Source organism: Bos indicus x Bos taurus, chromosome 23, assembly GCF_003369695.1.
Source record: "Bos indicus x Bos taurus breed Angus x Brahman F1 hybrid chromosome 23, Bos_hybrid_MaternalHap_v2.0, whole genome shotgun sequence".
NCBI lineage: Eukaryota > Metazoa > Chordata > Mammalia > Artiodactyla > Bovidae > Bos > Bos indicus x Bos taurus.
Window position 1 is genome coordinate 616527 of NC_040098.1, and position 18920 is coordinate 635446.

At 36.9% G+C, this 18920-nt stretch overlaps 1 pseudogene; it reads right to left on the reverse strand.

The window, feature by feature from the left end:
• Nucleotides 1-868: 868 nt before the first annotated feature.
• Nucleotides 869-1881, reverse strand: LOC113882201 (annotated as a pseudogene).
• Between the last annotated feature and the right edge of the window lie 17039 nt (nucleotides 1882-18920).

Genomic DNA, 18920 nt, shown 5'->3' on the forward strand with positions numbered 1-18920 from the left:
AGTTAAATTCACCCATTCCAGTCCATTTCAGTTTGCTGATTCCTAGAATGTTTACATTCACTCTTGCCATCTCTTGTTTGACCACTTCCAATTTGCCTTGATTCATGGACCTAACATTCCAGGTTCCTATGCAATATTTCTCTTTACAGCATCAGACCTTGCTTCTATCACCAGTCACATCCACAGCTGCATATTGTTTTTGTTTTGGCTCCATCCCTTCATTCTTTCTGGAGTTATTTCTCCACTGATCTCCAGTAGCATATTGGGCACCTACTGACCTGGGGAGTTTCTCTTTCAGTGTCCTATCATTTTGCCTTTTCATACTGTTCATGGGGTTCTCAAGGCAAGAATACTGAAGTGGTTTGCCATTCCCTTCTCCAGTGGACCACATTCTGTCAGATCTCTCCACCATGACCCACCCATTTTGGGTAATGGCTCTCTTTAAAAAAAAAAAAAAAAAAGATTCCTATATGCATAAAATTAAATTATTTTTAAATTTACATATAAGGAAATGGAGTTGCCATATTAGAGTTCATAAGTGATCTGAGAGAAAACATTATTTCCCTGGCCACGTGTTAATGGTCTTTTATTGGATGACCTGTCTGCCACATTCCTAGCATATTGTTTACCAGCTGAGTCACCAGGGAAGCCCAAGAATACTGGAGTGGGTACCTATCCCTTCTCCAGTGGATCTTCCTGACTCAGGAATTGAACCTGGTTCTCCAAGCTTACAGGTGAATTCTTAAACCAGCTGAGCTACCAGGGAAGCATTGGATGACTTACTACCTGTCAAATAAGTTTGACACAAAGTTTTTGTCTAAGAAAGTTTGACAACATTTACACTTAATTTAAAATTTTCTAAAAGTTTAACATTTAATTTTTCATTAGAAACCACCATTATTCTGGTCCACGTTTTCCTCCTGGCACTTTTCACTTCCTTATTTCTGAACGTGTAAATCAAAGGATTGAGCAAGGGAGTTAGGATGGTGTAAAATACGGCTACCATTTTGTCAAAGGATAAAGCAGATGGAGGTCGTGCATACACAAATATGCATCGGACGAAGAATAAAATCACAACAGCAATGTGAGATCCACAGGTGGAGAGGGCTTTCTGCTGCCCTTTAGAGCTATGGGTTCTCAGAGACAGCAGGATGACCCCATAGGAGACAAGCAACAAGGAGAAGATTAGGATACAGATAAACCCACTGTTGGGTGACTACCAAAAGCCCCAAAATGTGAGTGTCAGTTCAGGCAAGCTCCAGCAGTGGGTACAAGTCACACATGAAGTGATCGATGACATTGGAGCCACAGAAGTGCAGCTGGAAAGTGAAGAGAATATGTATCATGGAATGAATGAAACCCCCTGTCCAGGCTACCACCATGAGAAGGACACAGAGTCTGTGGTTCATGATAGAAGAATAGTGCAAGGGCTTGCAGATGGCCACATAGTGGTCATAGGCCATGGCACTGAGGACAATCACCTCCACCCCAGCAAAGAAGTGTTCAGCAAAGAGCTGGGTCATGCAGCCTTCGAAGGAAATGGTTTTCCTTTCATGGAGAGAGTCCACAATCATCTTTGGGGCAATGACAGAGGAGAAGCATGCATCCAGGAAGGACAGAAAAGCCAGGAAGAAGTACATGGGGGAGCCCTGGAGTGCTGGACTGCTACTGATGATCACCACAATTAGCAAGTTGCCCCCGACAGTTGCAATGTAAATGAACAAGAATACAACAAATATTGTTTTCTGCACATTTGGACTCTGTGAGAGCCCCAAGAGTACAAACTGTTACAAAGTTGTGGTTTTGCATGATTTCCAAGGAAAAGATGAAAGCCACCACAGTGAACATGTAGCATCTACAATGATGAGAAAGAAAAATTTGTCTCAGACCAGTTTGTACTACTTTAATGATCATTGAAAAGTTGGTGCATGTATATGAAAAATTATCTTACGTGCTAATGATCTTCATGTCAGTAAGAACACAAAATTAGAAATTTGTTGAATGTGGTATGGGATATCAGGAAGAATTGTGGTACATATAAATTATTAAATACTTTAAGATGTCAGAGCTTTGATATAGGGGAAGGGAAAGGATCCAGTTGTGGTGGAGATAAGAAACCTTTTTTTTATCTCAACTGCCAACTTTGATCACATAGTAGTATTTTCCCAGCATCAATTGTTAGAAAGATTCTGAAGCCATATCAAAGTTCTGAGGAAAGGAGGAGGGCAGTTTATTAGTCATGCCTGCCACATCCCTGATCTGGTGACTTCCTTATCTACAGATAGAAGAGGAAATGTGACAAAGCTTATAGAGGTGCTCAAAAATCATGACTAATCCCTGAATTATATCTTTAAAAATCTAAACTCAATTGAGCCTTTAAGATTAATTCAATCACTATATATATATTCTCATTGGGAAAGCACCGTGCTGCAAACTAAACATTCATAACAAGTATGTATGTGTTGAGTTGGTATTATTCCTAATTCATCACTTAAAAAAAAGAAAGGAAGTTTATAAATAGAATAATATCTACCAATGAGTATGTTATAATGACTAAGTTAAATCATGCAAGGAAGCAACTCTTCCGGGTCTAGTGGGTAGAAAATAGCTCGTGTTAGATCTTCTTACCCTATCTTACTGGTAGGAAATTCATGGTTAGGAGATAAAAATATAACAAATAGCAGGTGCTGGGTCTGGAATTTTCACCCCAAATCTCTGACTTTAACACTCAAGTCCATCCCACTGGCTCTATAGGGAAAGAAGCAAAAATTTTCTAGCAAGAACTTGAAAGCAGGGGCCTTTCTAAAGTCTCCATTCATTGTAGAGGTAAAACTTTCTGATTCCTCTGTTCATGTTTCAATGATGACTCTTGATTAAGGATGCAGGGCAAATGAGGTATTAATAGAATCAGAAGGCAACAGCCCAGTTACTTACAGATACAAATAAGCAACAACTGCACAGATGAGGGATACAAACAGGATGCTGAATATAGCCAGAGTCTGAAGGCTTTATTTTTTACTAATGATTTATATAATGTGGCCCAATCTGATCAAGATCCAAGGATATCTGTTTCAAATTTATATGACTTTATTGTACGCCCCTGGAGTAGGAAATGGCAACATGCTACAGTATTCTTGCCTGGATAATTCCATGGACAGAGGAGCCTAGTAGGCTCCAGTCCCTGGGGTTGCAAAGGGTTGGACACCACTGAGTGACGACTATGTACTCACACACATTGTAATATAGGGATGATCATGTCTAACCTCCCTACTCATTTCACAAGATTATAATGAGGGTCAAATTGGAAAATGTGAAAATGTTGCTTATGGTAGAATGCCCTTACCAATTTTAGTTTCTATTCTCTCATTTAAAAAGCCAGACAACTTACCCATACAAAGATTTCATGAGCCATTCAGATTATTATTACACATTTTGACTTCATTTTCCATATCAACACACAGCTGTGAAGGATTGTGTCCTCACCTGTACATATAACAGTAATTTATCAGTCAAATGGCATGTGAGTGTGTGTGTCTGTGTGTGTTAAATAAGAGAATAAGGCAAAAAATTAAACTTACCATGAGAAATAAAAATAAGCTGATTTTTTTGACTGTCACTTACAGCTAACAAAATCAACTTATAATATTAGAAAGACTAGCATATACACAGTTTTATATTAACTAACATTTGTCTTTCAACTTACTTTGAAATGCATTTCCATTTTTGTTTCCAGAGTAATAGACACTCTGAAAGTGTCTGCACTATGAACTTCATACCCAATTACAAGTCATCACCACGAATAGAAAAGTATAAAACAAACCATGTAAGATCAACAGATCAGTCAATGACAATTTATTAGAATTAGTATCCTGCTTTTGTGTGAAAACTGTACAAATTTAATTATGTTGAGGGTTGTCTTGAATTGGTTCATAGTTCTTTTTGGGTCCGCTATATCCTTCTACTTTTCTTTCTATTCACTGTATCAATTTTTGAGAGTTTGATATTGAAACTCCAATTTATCTACTTAAAAACTAATTGTAATATGTAGTAGGACTATGTGTAACTTTATACTGTGTTTTCCAAGTTGCCTGTAACTGTGTTATCATACTTTCATAATTTAAAAAAATATAAACATTTTTAAAATAATTAAAGTAAAAAAAAAATCTAGGATTATGGCCTTAAAAAAGAGAAAAAATATATATAGTAAATATATGATTTAGCAGTTATCAGCTTATCCTTGGATGAAGGCAAGGGACATAATGAAATTAAATGAGGAAGAATATCAACTCCAGATTCATACTGAACTAGCTTCAAATCAAGGCTCCTCTACTTAGTTTTATTATGTGATGGGGAAAAGCAACTTTAAAATCTAAGGCTTGGGTTCTACCTCTGCAACTGAATATAGTTAAAATAGCTATTGATAAGGTTCTTGTGAGGATCCAATAAGGCAATACTGATAAAAACATTTACACAGTTAAAAACACAGAAGAAAATCACAGTAAGTGGTAAGAACAAGTCCTCAGAGCCAATGGCAAAAGTAGAAATGACAGTTTTTACTTCTAATTCCTGCTTTATCATGATCAAGGATAGGAAGTATTTTTACCCATCCTTTTACTTATTCACAAATATAAAATATTTTATTGGTTATAGTGAAGATATGTTTAAATGCTTGAACTTTTAATAAAGAAAGAAGATTTATCCATTTATCCATTCATTCAACCTTCCAATAAATTTACAAACTACTTACTATGTGTTATGCACTATTTCAGATGTTGGAGTACACTTTTAAATATTCATAATATTCTCTGAACAAATTATTGTGACTTTCAGACCCACATGTCTCTATTTCTTTTTCAGGTAGCATCATTGTACAAAAAAAAAAAAAAATCAAATAACGTAAAGGGTGAGGGGGAAAAACAAGGCTCTATATTAATATAATGATTAAATAATTCTTAGGCTGTTAATCTCCCTTATCTGGGGAGTTTTAAGATAAACATCATTTTAAAATTAAAGTGCTCACTAAATATAAACAATTCACCACCATCTTTTTTTCAGATAAGAGGAATTTTCACAAATAGAATTAAAACATTGACAATGGAGAATACAGTGTTCTCATAGTTTATGATCACAAGATGTATGATTTGATGTCATTTAAAAGGCAATTGTCCTAAATGCAATGGGTTGACCCGGATTGAATCCTAGAACAGAAAAGAGACAGTAGTGGGAAAATTAATGAAGTATGAAAAAATATGGTGTTAATTATTAATGTTCATTTCACCATTTTGACAAATATACTTAATAATTATGAAAACAAATAGCAAATATTTTCAGAATCATAAATGTTTTTGTATTCATTATACTGGTAACCCCAACACTGAAATTTATTCTAAAAGTGAAATGAGATGCTATACGTTTTATAATGGAAGATGACTTCATGTCATTTATAATAGTGAAAATTCAGAAATATCTGAAATGTTCAATAATAAGATGTTTATGTAAATCAGACCACTACAACTTAATAACATAATATTCTATAACTAAAATACTAGTCAATAATATAGATGGTGAAGCATTTTACAATATGTTAAATAAGAAAAACAAAAATAAAAATGGTAATAACTGCCGATCTGTATAGACATTTCAATACAATTTTAAAAGCAAGAAGGGAACATTTGAAAATGATAGAGAATTTACTCTCGATACCCATATATTGAGAGTTACTTCTTAATATAATAAGTATATACACTTCTTGATATAAGAAGTTTTGACATTAAAAATCAAGGTTAAAATCTCTAATACCATCTTCTCCATCACCAAAACAGTTCAGAAAAAGATGAGGATAATTTTACTATCTGTTCAGTATCACTAATTTTCATTGGTGGAATGAACATACTAAACACTTTTAGCTATTCTAAACCATCCGCAAAGAGCTGAGTCATGGGTCCAGCCTTCCCCACCCTCTGTACTCACTGTAATATTAACTTTCATTTCATATAATTTTTTAGGAAACAGTTTATTCTTTTTATATTTCTGCTAGAAGAATTCATGACCTTTCTTGATAGCCATATCTTTTAGAATTTGCAACTGCACGAGAGACTTCACAGGGCCCCTCAAACCATGAACTAGTGACTCTGGGCCATGCTTGGGACACGTGCTCATGCTTAGTTGATCAGTTGTGTCCAACTCTTTGTGGCTCATTGGAAAAGACTCATTGGAACAGACTCATTGGAAAAGACCCTGATCCTGGGAAAGATAGAAGGCAAAAGGAGGAGGGGGTGGCAGAGGATAAGATGATTAGATGGCATCACTGACTCAATGGACATGAATTTGAGCAAACTCTGTGAGACAGTGAAGGATAGGAGAGCTTGGAGTGTCTATGGGGTCACAAAGAGTCAGACACAACTTAGCAACTGAATGACATAAATTATATTTCAAGCTTAAATTAAGATACTACCCCATTCTAATTAACCTCCCTGTTGTGTTCATCAAAATCACTGTCTTTTTGGTCCAGGATTATTATTCATTTCAACTAGGAAAGATTTATTCTTTCCTTATCTAGTTAAGCATATTCCTTTCCTTGACAATCTGAGAAATGTGTTCTTTGTAGATGTCAGATCCTTTTCTCGCCTCTCACTATTGCTCTGCTGATTTTCCTAACTGTATCAACTATTTCTGGAATTCCAAATAACCTTTCAATGTTATGTGTGTCTTTCCTAATATATACCTGAGCCTTCTTTCCTCTGTTGTCTTAGTAATTTAGTTCATTTTAAGAAAGAGACAAAGCCACAATAACTAGCACTAGGGCAGCTCAGAACTTCATCCATTTAAATGCTTGAGCAATTCTAAGAGAAATACAGTGCTATTTGACGTCAAGTGCACTTAGAAAAATTAAGTGAACAAATTTAAAATCAGAAGACTCTTCTCTGTGGTTTAAGACACACTTTCTTACCCTTCTTGTCTTTCCTTGAGCCATTCATTAGCGTTTTGGTAGGAATATTAAGCACTATATTATTATCAATAACACTGTAAATGGTGAACAGTACTTGAATTGCCATTCTCCTATATTGGTATTATTTATAGAGCTTCAGAAACATTCCAGTTTTAAATGTAAATCAATAGGATGAGGGACAGTATTAAAGAATTCATGATAAATGAGAATATACTAAAAAAGAAAAATAAAATATCATTGATTAGTTGTGACAAAATATTCACTTGTTGCATTTAATAGTTATCGGGATTTAACTTGAAGAAAACCTGGAGAGAGGTTTAATTTCATTAGAGTTCAAGTAATAGGTTTTCCTAGCCCTCCCAACATGTCAGCATTCAAACAGTTGCTACTTATTGGACACTTAATATGTGTCCAGCACTGTCAAATCAAATCTTAGTTATTATTTTATTTGTTTCCAAGTCTTTGAGATAATTAAAATATAATATCCATTGAAGATAAAAATTCTAGGGCTTGCTGGGTGGCTCAGAGGTCAAGAATCCACCTGGCAATGCAGGAGACCCAGATTTGACCCCTGATCAGTGAAGATTCTACATGCCATGGAGCAGCTCAGACTGTGCCCACAACTATGGCTCCTATGCTCTGGGGCCTGGGAGCACAGATACTGAAGCCCATGCATCCTAGAGCCCGTGCTCCACAGCAAGAGAAGTGACTGCAAAGAGAAGCCCAGAACTAGAAAGCAGCCCCCTCTTCCCACAACTAGAGAAAATCCCACACAGCAACAGAGTCCTGGAACAGCCAAATAAATAAATAAATTAAATTGTTTTTAAAAAATGAGATAAAATTCTAAGGCCAAATGAAACTGGAACCTATTATACAGAGTGAAGTAAGTCAGAAAGAAAAACACCAATACAGTATACTAACGCATATATATGGAATTTAGAAAGATGGTAACAACAACCCTGTGTACGAGACAGCAAAAGAGACACTGATGTATAGATCAGTCTTATGGACTCTGTGGGAGAGGGAGAGGGTGGGAAGATTTGGGAGAATGGCATTGAAACATGTATAATATCATGTATGAAACGAGTCACCAGTCCAGGTTTGATGCACGATACTGGATGCTTGGGGCTAGTGCACTGGGACGACCCAGAGGGAGGGTATGGGGAGGGAGGAGGGAGGAGGGTTCAGGATCGGGAACACAGGTATACCTGTGGTGGATTCACTTCGATATTTGGCAAAACTAATACAGTATTGTAAAGTTTAAAAATAAAATAAAATTTTAAAAAATCAATTAGGAAAACAAACAAACAAACATGGTTATATAGCTAGTTCCAGAGTAGACAGTCTACCTTGCCTTAGGCTTGGTTGCCTTCTTCACAATGTCCTTAATTTTAAGTACTATATCCTCATTTAAAATCCTCTTTGAATATGCAAAAATGTGAATTTTAAATCTCATGATGTGTCAGCTCCTTGAAAATTCTCATAATGGCAGTTTCCTGTTCTCTGTGGAGAGAAGTCTATTCAATCCCTGGCCAGAAAGTGAAGGATGTTTCTAAGTCTTACTTTGATGCCTAAGAAAAAGTGGAAGGGCAGCTCTGGCAGATGAAGTCGAGCCTTTTTCCTGCTGCTTCTCAAGGGCTGTCTTCAACATGGTCCCTAAAATAAAGAAAGAAGAAAACTTTCCTGCTTAACTTCCAACTGGAATTTAAAGAGTTTCCCTGTGAGGTCATGAACCTGCAGAACTACCTCTCAGTCCCCTCAGGGTTTAGCAATTTCCCATCATAATTTTCCAAGATACAGTTATCTGTGGTTTGACTTACTTGAGTGTTTGCAAAACTTTTATGGCTCCTGCCAATTTAAGGCTTTTTTTTTTTTTTTTTAATGATCCTAGTGTTTGTATTTAAAGATGCTTTCATTTTCCTTCATATTCAGAAATGGAAAACTTTGTATTGGATTGACCAAAAAGTTTGTTCAGATTTTTCTCTAAGCTGTTATGGAATAGATCATAATATGAGACAAAATATAGTGTGCCAGGGTCCAGCCCCAGTTGATCCAGGGTATTCGAAGGAGAGATGGCCTAGGCGACTATTTATATGCTAATTAGAGATATAAAGAATAATAGAATGAGGATAGCTCAGTAGGAAAATTCAGTGGAGAAAAGAGGCTGAGTAGCTTGGTTTACGCGGGAGACCAATAAAACTTCAAGACAAGAAGTTTGCACCACTTACGTAGGCCGCAGGCACCCTCTCGAATAGCGGAAGGTGCCTCACCCTAGACACCTTCTCGAGTGGGTCTTAGAAGCCCAGGCATAATTAGTAAGCATGGTGGGTTCCGCGCTCCAGATGGAGACTTCAGCCAGAATGTGAAAAGAATGACATGGGGAGGCCAAGCGCTGGTGAACAAGGCCTGTAGCTTTATTTTCAACAGGGGTTTATATACCCTAAGTTACACATAGAGGATAATAGGGGATGCAAAATCAGCGGTCTTTGATTCTTATCAAAAACCAGGGTTTCTTTCCTGCAAATTTATCGTATACAAATGGTTTGTGATTTACATCATCTTCTGGCCAGAAGGCCTACTAACATTTTATGACTCTTGACAAGGACTTATCAACAAAGACTTATTTTCTCTAAGAGTAATTATTTTAAGGTTTGGCGCCATCTTCCAAAGATAAAATTGCATTCCTATAGGGTGGATGTGTAATGGGTTTACAACAAAGGAAAGAATTTATTACCTTAAGGGTCTAAATTTACTAACACCAAGGCCACTACTTATTTTTTCTACATACTAACTATTAATTAATACATATTCAAGGATACAATTCAGGGGATGTGAAAACTTGGCAACAAGCATTGACTCATCAATGAAATCCTTTACTAGTCTTATTCTGACAGTTTCTAATTCTCTGAGAGGCTCTAAGCTATTTGAATATCTTAGGCTTCCCGTGCCTCTTGAGGCTGGGAGACTGTAAACAATCATAGGAGTCCGGGTAAACTTGTCAGGCGAGTTAGAGAGCCATCTGAGGGGTTTGGATTTAAACACTCGTAATTGCCCAGGAACTTTATTAATTGGAGCTGTAAGTTAACTCTTTGACAGAGAGAGCGAGATGGTGGTAGGGGACAGCCCCGAGTAAAGTCAGAGGTGAGAGCACAAAGCAATAAAGTAGGCAGACTCTGGTTTTTTGGGGGAAGATGCTCAAGAATATCCGGGCGGACTCCTGAGGCTCGATCCTGCCTTTGCGTATGCCGAGCCTCCTTCCTCATGACCTTTGTCACGAGTGGAATGCCTCACCGGCTCCCGGCAATAGTGTCTCTGCAGAATTGAGATGAAATGCTTTTGTGCACTAAATGCAAAAAGGTGAGTTCTGGGACTAGGTAAAGCATCAAACAATGAAGACACACACCATTTCAGGACAAGAATGTAATTGTACTGATTAAAGAACAACAAACTTTATAAATATACAAAAACATGTACATTAATCCAAGATGTTATTTTCTTCTCTCAGTACCTGACCCTGATACACCATGAGTTTAAAACAAAGTGCACAATTTCTAGAGACTAAAGGAATTTTTCTCTTTTCATTTTTTTAAGGAAATTTCACTAGGAAAAAAAAAAAAAAAAAGGTGGGAGGAATGACAGGTCTGTTTACTCTGATGGAATGCAACATTAGGATTGGGAAAGTCTAAACTTAGTTCATGAGGTCCCTGCAGAGACAGGCCACAGTGAGGAGCTTGTTGCCCTATATACTCTTCTACATCATAGAAAGAAGCAGTTCTGAAATGATTCATCAGAAAAGTGAAAGTCCATAAGTGCCTAGGTTTCATTTGACTATGGTGTTAAGGGACAAGTGTTAACCATCTGACAGTGGGCAACACTCCTGAAGGAGATGATATTTTGAAGTTATGACTCAATTGCAGGACTCCAGCAATTAATCCTGGAACCCTAGTTCTTATGTGAAAGCACACTTAGCATCTTCTACTTTATTCCATATTCTCCTTTGCTTAATTTTTTATTATTTGCTTCTTTTAGAGGAAGTGAGTGGGACAACACTGAAATAATAGCATCAAGATGGAGTGGGGAATATCATATAACAAGGAGGTTATCTATGAAAAAAAAATAAGGTGAACTTAAAAATCTTTAAAATCAAAGAAAGTGAGAAAGATGCACAGAGAAAAGCACAAAAATAAGGGGATGAGGCAGAGGGAAGATAAGTGACAAGATGCCCTTCTGAGATTTATCCAATAGTACACACTTCCTGACAGATCAAAGTTCCTGACAGATTAAAGTTCCACTGTCATCATTAATTAAATTACAAAATGTGTATCTCCAAATATAGATGGCTCAATTTGGGGTCATTTCTTCTGTTCTTTAGAATTCTTCTTAACTGGGCACACAAAACAATTACAAAAAAAAAATGTTTTATGAAATGTCTGTCTGGTAAGTCTAGTCCCCTATCTCTACTCTTTTCATATTGTTTTATCCTCAAGCCTATGCAAGTCCAGGCATACTCCCTTATAAATATTAGAGCTGGATTATCAATTTCCATGAAAATATACTTTGTCATTTAGGGATGTGCTGTTAGTTCATCACAGAACAGTAGTCTCCTAAATCCGGGTCTCTCTTGGGCTGTACAGAATAAGCCATATAATTTGTAAAGGCCTCCACTATAATAATATTACTAAAATATAATACAAAATTAATGGGTATGTGAGATATAGTGATTTAGTGCTGAGAACTTAGAATCACAGGTAAAGAAAATGTACTTATGTATTTGTTTTTTATCCAATAAGAGCACAGAAAGAAACTTCCTGGTGTCCAAGCATCTCTTCCTGTTCAGTTATAGAACCCACTTCCTCCTGTTCTCTCTAGAAACCTTGTATTTTGGAATAATGCCTCTGAAGTTCCTTTTTACCATATATTTATTATGCTTTATATCATAACTGATAAGCTGCATTGTTTATTGCACTGTCCACAGTTATTGCTGACCAATTATTTTCTCAACATTATTTCCTTATTAATGAGCACAAACAAATTTTGAGGAATACAGCCTGATGTAAAATGCGAACACTAATTCATTTCCTGGTCATACTAGGAATTGCACAGCAGAAGTAAAGAATTACTCAGCTTCCAACCATGTCATCTTTTAAATTCCTTAGGCTATAATCACTGCATTCCTAGAAGGTGATTTTTTCAACACTGACCACAGCCTGCCTTCCACTCACCACCACCGGTAGGCACAATAGGTGAAAGACCTGACTGTAGACAAAGAAAAGTGGTACCATGCATGCTAGTTATATTCATCATCACTCATGGCTTAGCATCAGCTCAGGAAAGCACAGTGCCACCACATCCATGGAAGCAAGAGAGAACCAGTTCCACAATATAGAGCAATGTAAAGCCCTTGCAGAGGTTAAGCAAAGCCACCTCTGAACAACTGACAGATGCATAGCATAGAGCCTAAAGAAGCACTGTGATGAATTTCTTGGGTGTCAGTAGGAAAAATGAACAGGATATAGGATGTGTGCCTATACCACTGTATATGGTGGTACTGCAGTCAGCCATGGACAGGTGAGAGCCGAGAAGGGCCAGACATCTGCCCCAAGTCAAGGGTCAGAAAGGGACCACGTATAGTTTAGATCCTTAATTGGTCTTGTGTCCCCCAAGTCAGCAATGTGAACACCATTCTAGTAATCAATTGGATACAATATCATAATTAAAAAAAAAAAAAAAAAGAACCAGCTAGTGGAAGCCATTTGCTTGCTAAACTGCCCTTCTGGAACCAAGGTCCTGACCATGGGGCCCTATATAGCTTCATAGGTGAAGAACACAGAGCCTTGGAGAATATTTGGTGGACCCCATGGGTGGGATAGAGCATCAGAGAGAACCCAGAAGGGGAAAGAGAGATATGAGAATGGTGCAGTCTAACCCTGGCTGGAACATCCCACTAGAAGGTATTTCCTAGTCCCAGATACTACAAGAGAGTTTTGAAAAATTCTCAGAAGACCTTCAACATATGGAGAGAAGAATAATGGCCCTGCTTGCCTGGGTTCAAGGGCAGTACTACCTAAAATATCAGCTCTTTCCATTTATAAATGTAAAGTGAATTAGCTATGCTGATGACTGGAACAAATTATACCATGCAGAGAAAAATATACAATGTAGAGCCCATGTAAAGACTCTACAGCAAGAACACACTGGCCAGTATGAGGAACAGACTGGTGCCAGTAAGGGATTGCTCATAAGACTCGGGTTCAGAGAGATAGCAGGGCAGCCAGTTAGAGCTACCTGGATTTACTAATTGTAAGAATTTTAGCTTTTACCTTGAGTGACATGGAGAGGACTTGTAAAGTGTGATATGATCTGAGTTACTAGTTTAATGGATAATAATGAGTGTTGTGTTGAGGATAGAGTACTAGAACAGAAGATGCCAAAATAAAAACAGGAAGAGTAGAAATGAAGTGAAAGAGGAGAGTGAAAAAATTGGCTTAAAGCTCAACATTTAAAAAACTAAGATCATGGCATCTGGTCCCATCAATTCATAGCAAATAGATATGAGGAAATGATGGAAACAGTGACAGACTTTATCTTCTTGGGCACCAGAATCACTGCAGAGGGGTGTAGCCAAGAAATTAAAAGATGCTTCCTTCTTGGAAGAAAAGTTGTGATAAACCTAGATAGAATATTAAAAAGCAGAGAGATTACTTTGTCAACAAAGAGTCATCTAGTCAAAGTTATGGTTTTACCAGTAGTCATATATGGATGTGAGTTGGACCATAAAAAAGGCTAAGCATGAAAGAATCAATGCTTTTGAACTGTGGTGTTGGAGAAGACTCTTGAAAGTCTGTTGGACTGCAAGGAGATCAAAACAGTCCATCCCAAAGAAATCAACACTGCATATTCATTGGAAGGACTGATGTTGAAACTGAAGCTCCAATACTTTGTCCAACTGATGTGAAGAGCCAACTCATTAGAAAAACCCTGATTCTGGGAAAGATTGAAGGCAGGAGGAGAAGGGGATGACAGAGGATGAGATGGCTGGATGGCATCATCAACTTGATGAACATGAATTTCAGCAAGCTCCAGGAGATGATGAAGGACAGGGAAGCCTTGTGTGCTGCAGTCCATGGGGTCACAAATCGTCAAACACAACCGAGTGACTGAACAACAGCAAAAAGCTTTGAGGCATTTCAATAATTTAGATGAAAAATGATAGTAGTTTGATACTAGGTAACAGGTCTAAAGGCTTTCCCTGTGGCTCAGTAGAAAAGAATCTGCCTGCAATGCAGGAGATGTTGGTTTGACCCCTGGGTCAGGAAGATCCCCTGGAGGAGAGCATGGCAACCCACTCTAGTATTCTTGCCAGGAAAATTCCATGGACAGAGGAGCCTGGTGGGCCACCGTCACTGGGGTTGCAAAAGTCGGACATGATTTGGCAACTAAACCACCACTACCACCACTGAAGTTTGAGCCAAAAAGATTTTCTGATAGACGTGGGGTGAAAATGAGAGACCAGATATGCCACCAGCTGAGACAGAGAATGTTGTAACTGAAGTAGGTTTGGGGATGAAGGAGGAACCAGGGCATAGCTTTAGCCTTATTCAGTTTAAGAAATCTGTTAGTCTCAGGAGGAATACTATGGAGGAATTTGGATTCCCAGATTTCAACCTCAGGAAAGCCATCTGATCTGGAGTTAATTTGGGAACTGTGGTCTTTTAAAATATAATACCATATGTGAAATTAATCGCCAGACCAGGGTCGATGCATGATACAGTATGCTCGGGGCTGGTGCACTGGGATGACCCAGAGGGATGGTTTGGGGAGGGAGGTGGGAGTGGGGTTCAGGATGGGGAACATGTGTACACCCATAGTGGATTCATGTTGATGTATGGCAAAACCAATACAATACTATAAAGTAAAAATAAATAAATAGAGTGTGCCAAAGAAGACTGGATGAAATGTTGCTGATGGATTTTGTAATATGAGAAGCAAGTGATGAGTGCTGTATCTAGTGGCATAGAGGTCACAGAAAACATCTAAAAGAGCATTTTCAGTGTTAATATAATAACTGAAGTGTGATTGAATATAGTTAAATAGAATAGAAGTAGAGAAATTGGAGAGAGGTATTATAGAATCCTCTGATTTTTGTTACAAAGCAAAGAGAATGAAATGAAGTCATAGATGATAAAGGAAATGGGATCAAGAGATTTCATTTTTAAGGATGAGCTAGATAATAGATCAGTTCTTTGCTGACATAAAATGATTCAGGAAAAGGGAAATGCAGATGAATTAATAGAGATAGAAGATATTTTTGACCAATGTCTTCTTGTGAAGTATAAGATGAAGTCCAGTACGTATGATGTTGGTTGCCTTCAGATAGAACAGAAAATGAATTTAGAAGAATCAAGAGGTTATCATATAACTGAATGTTATATGACATTCAGTTGTGTCCGACTCTGCAACCCCAAGTACTATAGCCCACCAAGCTCTTCTGTCCTTAGAATTCTCCAGGCAAGAATTCTAGAGTGGGTAGCCATTCCCTTCTCCAGGGGATCTTCCCTACCCAGGGACTGAACCCACGTCTCCTGCATTGAAAGCAGATTCTTTACCATCTGAATCACCAGGGAAGCCTGTATGTAACTGAATGGGTGCTGGCAAATGAGTAGATAAAATTGTAAGTCTGGAGAAATTTCTTCTGATGACTTATATTTTCTAATTGAAATAGGAAATAAGTTCATCTAATGTTTCCCAGTAAGTTTGATGCTTGCAGCAAGTTTTTTTTTTTTTTTTTTTTTACCAATACTCTTTCAAATTAAAACACCATTTTATTCCCACACTTTGATATTTTTGTATCATGAGTAATATCGAAATTTTCAATTCTGATATAGATATCATATGGTTTACAATCTAATATTAGCAACAGCAAATTTCTATAAAAATAAGCAGTAAGACCAAGGCTTATTTCAAAAGACAAAAAAAGTCATCCATTGAGCTGCTAAATAAATGTTTACTGAGTAAAGCTATTTCATGTGAAATAATTAGGGGGACCTATAGAATACGTTAGAGAAAAATATTGTGGCATCTAAATGACAGGAAATAATTTCTACAAGAATGGCCAGAAGAGCTCTTATCTCAATAATAGAAGGGATAAATTCTATATCTAACCTTGCTGCTAGAAACTTACCAAAATATTACAAATATTTAAGGTTAGGGATCTCATTGTTATCTTCCCTATTGTTTAATTCCACAATTAAAACAGAGGGAAAAAAAATGATCCTCAAATGTTCTTACACAGTTCAAGGTTATTACACTGCCATGAATTTTTTTCTTCTTCTTTGACATGAAGCAGGGAAAAGAGTTGTAAAGTGAATATAGAAATTCAAATTTTAGATATTGTAAGCAGGCAGTAAATGTTACATTCTGCCATTGATGCAGCAAAATTCAAATGGAAGTTCTGTGCAAAGACATTTGACAGAAATATTCTATGTCATCCATAAGCTCATGAAGGGTTTGATTTTTAATTATTATTAATAGAGTTATTTTGAAGTCCATGCTCCTTTTGAACATGAGGTTTAGAAAATAATAAATTATTTCATTTACATTTCACCTTCTACCAAATTCTCTCCTGTCCTCTGTATATAGATTACCTTGATCTTCACTTCAGAGTGGTTACTATCTTAGTGTTTAGCCCCAAGCTTTTCTCTTTCCTTGAATGTTCTTCCCACTAGTGTGCTTAAGGATGGTTCTATCTCATCATTCAGACCTCAGTTTTGACATACACTCTCAGAAAAGCCCCCTTTGTTCACCTAACTAGAGCTATTCAGTCACATGTGTGCCACTTCATTAAAATTTTCTGAATATCACTTATCAACTTATGGCCTTATTTTCATTTTAATACCTTGTCTTCTTTAGTATCTTTAGTATTCTTGACTTCTGGAGGAAATCAACTCCAGGACAAAAGTCAAATGTATTGCCTTCAGATCAGATCAGATCAGTCACTCAGTAGTGTCCGACTCTTTGTGACTCCATGAATATCAGCATGCCAGGCCTCCCTGTCCATCACCAACTCCCGGAGTTCACTCAGACTCACATCCATCGAGTCAGTGATGCCATCCAGCCATCTCATCCTCTGTCGTCCCCTTCTCCTCTTGCCCCCAATCCCTCCCAGCATCAGAGTCTTTTCCAATGAGTCAACTCTTCGCATGAGATGGCCAAAGTACTGGAGTTTCAGCTTTAGCATCATTCCTTCCAAAGAAATCCAGGGCTGATCTCCTTCAGAATGGACTGGTTGGATCTCCTTGCAGTCCAAGGGACTCTCAAGAGTCTTCTCCAACACCACACTTCAAAAGCATCAATTCTTTGGCACTCAGCCTTCTTTACAGTCCAGCTCTCACATCCATACATGACCACAGGAAAAACCATAGCCTTGACTAGATGAACCTTTGTTGGCAAAGTAACGTCTCTGCTTTTGAATATGCTATCTAGGTTGGTCATAACTTTCCTTACTTCCTTTCCATAACTCCTTACAAGGAGTAAGCGTCTTTTAATTTCTTACTCATTACTGTATACCCCAATCCTATAAGAGTAGCTGAGGCTTCATACAAACTTGGCAAAGATTCTTCAAAAAGTATATGTACTTCATAGTTATTGAAAATAGTTCACAATTAATGTGAAATGGCTTTGCACATACACATTCTATGTTTAAAGATAAAAATACTGTTTTATATGTCAAGCTTTTATGAAATACTAAACTGATACTGTAATTATTATCATCATATACATCATACATTTTTTAAAAGTAAGAAAACCATAATAGAACTTATTAGACTAAAACCTTAATCTTCCCATATACCTATTTAAGCAATGCAGTTTTGGAAAGCATCAATGTGTCTCTAGTGACAAACAAAGCAAAATCTGGAAGAAAATAACATCTTTTGGATTTAGAAACTAAACTCTTGGATTTAACAGCAAGGATAGTTCTTCCCATAGTTAAAGAAAAATTTATGTCTATATAGTTGCTCTCTTCTCATAAAGAATTATATAACTTCAAGATATAGACAACAGATTCTGAATTATGCTGACATGGCTATTTCTTATTCAGCTCATCTAAAGGAAGAAAAAAAAAAAGTAGTAGAGAATGTTTGTAGTGGTGTCCTCCATATTAAACAATAAACTACTAATTTGAAATTACACTGCCTTCTAGAACTTCTTAAAAGGACATTTGACAGTGTGAAAACCATAGAAAGATTCTATCTTCCAAAAAATCTAGGAAGATTCAATCACCTAAAAAGTTAATATTTATGTATTCTCCCTTACTTTGTACCCAATTTGCAGATATTTTAAAATCTATTTATTTTAGGCTTATATTCATTCAGTAATATTTATTTAGCACCTAGTAAGTGACTGGCAGTGCTCTACATGCAGCATGAATGAATAAACACAATGCCTGCCCTTACAGAGATTATAATCTTACGGGGGAAACAGAGAAAATAAAAATAAAGAAACAATTTTTAAAGTACAGCTTGTGATCATTAATGTGAAGGATATAACCAGATGGAGAATTAGGGAATAATAGAAGGGAATGACTAGAAAAAGTCATCAGGGAAAATTTGTCTAACTCTTATGAAAGTAGATAAAATAAATAAGATGGAATGAGACAAGCAAAATTTCTGGGAAGAGAATTCCAGCAGTAAATGGAATCAGATAAACAAAAGTTCTGAATTTAGGAAGACTTGAATTATGCAGAAGACAGGTTAAAAAGGAAGGGAGAGACAGAGAGACACACAAAGAACCTTAAGAAAAGGGATGAAATATAAAATGTACTTGAGAGGTAGGTAATACCTAATTTTATTACCTTAAATTGATTTTCATTCTTAACCAGATTTACATTATTTGTTGTGTCCCAAGTGGGTTATAATGAATGGGAGGTAAGACCTCATTGTCCTTCAGGAAAGAATTTCTCTTAGCCTGTAAG